A 6,000-nucleotide genomic window follows, 5' to 3' on the forward strand; every position below is an offset into this window, starting at 1 on the left:
CAATCTCTACCACTGAGCCACGACCTCCAGCCCCCCTTTTGTTTTATTTTGAGATTGAACTGCTAAGGCTGCCCTTGAACTTGTGATCCTCCTGCCTCAGCCTCCCGAGTAGCTGAAATTACAGGTATGTGCCACTGCGCCTGGTTTCATGAATAGAATTTTAAAGCCCAAAGGGAATATATTTTTTCCTGACTTTTTTTTTTTTTAGACTTTTATTCGTTAGCTGGAGAAATACCAAAATAAGCCTTCATCCTACCAGCATCTTAGAGAGCAGTAATGAAATGGCTTGTCCTCATTTCATTTATGGTCCTTTCTCCAGGATTGGCTCTTTTATTCATGGAGATAGACTAGGAATATTTCCGAGTCATAGGTACCAATTTATATGAGGACTCATTTTCTCTGTGAGGACTAAGGCTTTGTCATTGGATCAGATTGTATGTTTAAGTCTTCCTTTAGTAAAGCGTTTCTAGGAAGTTCATCCCACAGGTGACATTATGAAAGCAGGTTCCACAGTTTCCCATACCCCACCCCAGATTAAACCCAGGTACCTCTACACTGAGTTATATCTTCAGTACAACTCCTTTTATTTTCTTTTTGAGACCAGGTCTCACTAAGTTGCCCCGACTGGCCTCAAACTTATAATCCTCCTGTCTCAGCCTCCCAAGTCGTTGGGATTGCAGGCATGTGGCACCATGCCTAGCAAGCCTAGCAATTCCACTGGATATACCTGTTTTGGCAGTGCCACAGTAATGACCCAATTATGCTTAAACCTTAATTCACAATTTCAGCAATTAGGAGCTCAGAACCAATATGTAATACCTGCCTGTGAAATTTTGGTGAAATAATAGATATATAAGTTACAAGTCAAGAAACAAAAATAATGTATCAATATTCACTCATCAATTGTAATAAAAGTATCATACCCAGGTAAAAATTAAATGGAACAAAGCCACCCGCCCCCCCAACAACAACAACAAAAAAAACCCTCTTAAACATACTGTTAAGTGAAAGAAGCATCTGAAAGAACTTCATACTATGTGATCCCAACTGTGTGGCATTCTGAAAAAGGCAAAACTATGGAGACTAAGAAATTCAGAGATCTGGAGACAGAGGGAAGGAATCATGGTTCCCATCCCAGGGCTTCAGGGCTGGGAAACCATGTCTCTCTGTAACACCACAATGGTGGATACCTATCCTTGCACACCTGCTGAAACCCACAGAATGTACAACACTAAGAGCAAAACCAAGGTAAACTATGGATTTGAATAATAATAATAATGTATCAATATTGACCCATCAATTGTAATAAAAGTATCATACCCAGGTAAAATGTTAACAATGGGTAATTGGGGGAACTAGCCTGTATTTAGGAGGAACTCTGTACTCCAATGTACATCAATGGAACTTTTGTGTGTGGTACTGGGGATTAACCCCAGGGCCCTGTACATGCCAGGCAGGTGCTCCACCCCTGTGCCACCAACCAGCCCTTTATTTTATTTTATTTTGAGACGGGGTCTTGCTAACTTGCCCCGGCTGGCCTTGTACTTGGGATCCTCCTGCCTCAGTCTCCCAGGTAACTGGGGCTGCAGGTGTGCGCCACCAGGCCCAGTGGAAATTTGTTCCTAATTTTTAAATGTTCTTCTCCACGGAAAAATAAAAACCCCACTACAGCCTTCATGGGTGGGAAAGGTCCTCGCCTCGCGGCTAGCGTCGCGCCTGAGCGTCTGAGCAGTGGGTCACTCTTCCAGAAGGCTCTGTGTCCATTCACAACCGCATGGGGCTAGCCGCAGCATGTGCATGCTGTTTGCGCCTTTATTTCTCTAACATCCACTTGATCCCAGTATGTGGCCCTCACTGGAGAAACAGCCTAATGCAGAAGATAGAAAGGTCACCAGCATAAACTCCCAATTCTTCTTCTACATGACATAGATCATAATCTGAATCTGTGCATTTATTTCTTTGTTTATCTGTTCATCCCTGAGACTCCCGGGGAGAGGGGTCACCTCTATTTTGCTTGCTCTGAACACCCAGTACATGCTTCAGGGGGGATGAATCCCGAATGAACCTGATAATCGTGCTAATAAAAGCCGGAGCTGCCAAAGGACAGGGGCTTCAAGGAGGAGGAGTCTGGTGTCCGGGGCTTCAGAGGAGAGGTAGGATCCTGGCAGGCAAAGGTCAGGCGTCCCAGGGACAGGAATGCCAGAAGGAAGTGCAAAAGGAAGGGCCCCCCCCCCACCAGACCCCTTCTCTTCTCCAAATTTTAGAACGGAAAACTGATCCAGGAACTCAGCTAATCAGGAAGGGAAAGCCCTGGGGCAGGTTAATCACTGCAGGGAGGTCACAGCTCCTGGCACCAACTTTGGACAGAGCTGAGATGCTCAGGGAACTCTGCACCCCGATTTTCAAATCTTCCCCAAGTAAGACCAACGAGAGAGAAAGTGAGCAGGAACACCCCTCGCCCACTACACACAACCTCCCCCAACAGCCAGGCCCAGGGGTGTGGCCAGAAACAGCCAATCCAAAAAGGAAATGCCTCCAAGGTCAAGTTTTCACATTCTACCCCAATGAGAGTTATTATTTTAAAATTCAAAGAATGCTTCTCTCCTGCCCTAAGCGACATGTTCCCAGAAGCGTCTTCAGGTAAAACGGATTTATATAAGCCTCTGGTCTTATGTAACTCTGGGAGCAGCAGTTAAACCTTACTTACAGCATGACTCAGGTCATCCCACCAGAATGCTGAAGGGCGCTGCCAGCACCCCGTTTTGGAGGGCAGCCCCCTACCCACACAGAGGAAGCATGAACAGTAATGTATTTTGTGCAAGGGAGACATCCTGTCCACAGTCTGGCTACCACAGACAACAGGCGGGGATGAGTCTGGAGTCAGAGGCTGCGACTCACCGGTATCATCCAGGACTAGTGAAATGTCCCCCACCCTGTCTAGGTTTGTCCAGGATGAAAGGGGAGAAGAAAGAAAGCTCCAAACACAATATCCAGCACATAGTAGGCTCTCAAAGGGGAAAAAATGAATAACCCCTATATTTTAAGCCAAGTTGTGTCTGAATGACTGATGGATTCTCTGCTCTATGAGAAATGGGAGAGTAAAAAAAAAAAAAAAAAAGTGACCCAGATGACTCCAGGCCCTGCTGATGAATGAAACCTGGCCCAGGGCTGTAGGCCAAGGCAGGAAACTGCACACTTCCTGATCCTACAAGAATTCTGACCCAGAGAGGAGTTTCCTCTAGCTGACTCCACCCGCTTCCCCCAGAACATTCCAGAACATTCTGTGCTAGGCCAGGAGGCACCAGGAACAGGTCACTGGGCCACTCCTCCCGCCTCCTTCCAACCCCCTGTCCCAGGCCTCTATCCACAACCCCTGACTTGCAGCCCTGCCCAGCTTCCACTGTCTCCCAGACAGACCAAGACTTGGCTCATCTACCTCAGACCTGTCTCTCTGCAATGTGTCTGGGCTGCAGGCCAGAGCCAGCAGGAAGGAGACAGGCCAGGTGGGCATGGTCCTAGACTGACCTCTTAATACCCTTTTTTACTTGGGTCCCCAATGGGTCATCCGGCCTCCAGTCCTAATGAGACAGTCAGGCCACCTCTGAAAAGGGGAAGTGCCCCCCCCCCCGGGGGGGCCTTCACTCACAGCTTGTTAGCTATGAAGAGCAGGGTATGTGCCTTTTCCTACCCTCTTGCTCACGCATGCTCTAACAGCTTTAGTGGCCTCAAATACCAGGAGCATCACTAAAGCCAGGATGCCCCCGTCATGATGCTCCAAGAATAAACAACAGAAAAGATAAAACCATTCAGGAGGCACACAATCAGCAAATTCCCTGCACCCTTAACCTGTTACTCTCACAATTTGTGTTTTCTTCCACTCCCCACCTGTGTGTTCTCTTAAAGCTGCATCAATTCATCCCTATCCCAAGGCAAAGATGATCACACAGGGACAGATGTGACATCTGGGACTGACCACCCTTCTTTCAAAGCTGAGGCGCCTGCACGGGACTCACAATGAAAACCCTTAGAAAATGCCCCCAAAGCCAGTTCAAATACTCAAACTCTCTGCAAGTGGCCCTTTTGCATAAATAAAACCAGCTCTGTCCCTTGTCCAGACACTCTGTTTGACACCTTTTCAGTCAATGCTGTGTCTCCCTTCTGCTCAAGCAAGAGGTCCCAATAAAAGGTTTTGTTCCTGTCACAGTTGTGCCTTTATCTGATTCTCCTGATGGAGAGCACAAGAATCCACCGAGCTGGTAACATTGGTACCCATCGCAGATAAACAAGCCTCCCTGGGGACACTCAAGACACACTCGCCTCCTCAAACACCTGCCCTGGCTCTCGCTGCCTCCTGAATAAATTCAGAGCCCAATCCTGAGATGGATGGTCCTCAACACTCTAGTCCAAACCCTCCCTGCTGTCCTGATAGAACTATCTGTCACAACCATAGTGGATCACGCCAAAACTCACACCCATATTTCCGGACCTGGACATTCGGACTCCCCTCCTCTCTCAGCCTCGTGGGTCCTATTCCTCCCCACCTCAGTGGACCTTCTAAGAGATCTTTGCTTTACTCATCTCTGAATCTTCTAGTATATCGTTCCCAAATCTCAGGCATTTATATGCTACCTGCCACCATCACATGGCTCCTGTACTATTCTTCACTCAATATTTTCCTTTACATCAACTCAGCTTTTCCTTAAAGTTCTTTTCAAAGGAAATCTTATAGCTGCATGATAAACATAAAACTGTCATTTGCCATAAGAAGCAAATTTAAAAAACAAGTTATGTTCTAATACATATGAAAATAATCATTAAAATATTTTAAACTTGGGGGTTAGGGTTGTGGCTCAGTGGCAGAGCGCTTGCCTAGCAGGTGTGAGGCCCTGGGTTCAATCCCCAGCACCACATAAATATAAACAAATAAAAAATAAAGGTATTGTGTCCATCTACAACTAAAAATATATTTTAAAAAAATATTTTAAACGCTTGTCTGTATCATTTCAATTCCTCACACATTCTAAGAAATGCTATTTTTGCCTGTTTATTTTTGCCTCCTCTGTGGTCCTTGGGCTTGGCTTTGTCTCATGGCTACGTGGGGATTTGTCACAATCTCAAGTACTGGGACACACACATCCTGCTGCCCCTATTACAGCCCTACAACCGGCATGGCATGCAACAAGGTAATCGTCAGATAGAACATTTCCGTTTGCTCAGTTGTAGGCTCCCATTTCCAGCCTGAGCCCAGACCCACCTGCTACTAACCTTTGACCAAAACATGGGAGCCCTTCACCTGCACCCCAAATCCAAATCTACCCGTCCCCTGGGGTAATTTGAAGGATGGGGCAGAGTGTAGAGATTACTTCCTGTGCAGCAAGGCCTGGGGCACCCAGAAAAGCAAGTTTCTAGTCAATAATTAACCAGACACTCCTCAGCACAAACCCACACCCTCTCCCTTTGGGAGGAGGAAAGTATTGGAAGAACCTCTGCAGGAACTAGGCCCCAGGCTCCGGAAAACACAAAGCCATCTTGCCGGGTCCTCAGAGCCATGAGATCCAGAAAAACACCTACCAGGAAGCCACAGCCGCTGGGCAAGGCCCTGCTGAGCCCCAGACAGGACAAGGGCGCACTCCCTCCCACACGGTTGTCAGGGGTGACCCAGGTGCTCCAGATGCAGATCTGAATCACTCACACTTAAGTCAATAAGTGGCGGCCACCAGGAAGGCCCAGCTGGAGCCAAACCAAGGCCTGGATTCTCCTTGGTGGATGGTAGCCTGGCCAAGGTTACCCCAGAGCCGTTCCCTGCCACCACACAGTCTGTAAAACAAAAGATGCAGGACATGTCCAAGGTCTTCTTGGGGAATCTTTACATCCTTTTTGGTGTGTGGGGTCGTTTCTTTTATCACTCTAATAAGATTTTATGAAATTCAAGATTTTTTTGGGGGGGCGGTGGTTTGGAAGGGCACATTTTCTAGGAAGTTCTCTAAAACACTCATCATA

General features: G+C 47.1%; 1 protein-coding gene across 1 annotated transcript in view; it reads right to left on the bottom strand.

The window, feature by feature from the left end:
- Positions 1 to 5,643, bottom strand: part of Rph3al (rabphilin 3A like (without C2 domains)) — a 117,983-nt gene extending 112,340 nt beyond the window's left edge. Inside the window, 1 exon segment of the mRNA XM_027924456.3 lies at positions 5,572 to 5,643. The gene's annotated coding sequence lies outside the window, so the exon portion shown is untranslated.
- Between the last annotated feature and the right edge of the window lie 357 nt (positions 5,644 to 6,000).

This window comes from Marmota flaviventris, chromosome 17 (genome assembly GCF_047511675.1).
Source record: "Marmota flaviventris isolate mMarFla1 chromosome 17, mMarFla1.hap1, whole genome shotgun sequence".
Taxonomy (NCBI): domain Eukaryota; kingdom Metazoa; phylum Chordata; class Mammalia; order Rodentia; family Sciuridae; genus Marmota; species Marmota flaviventris.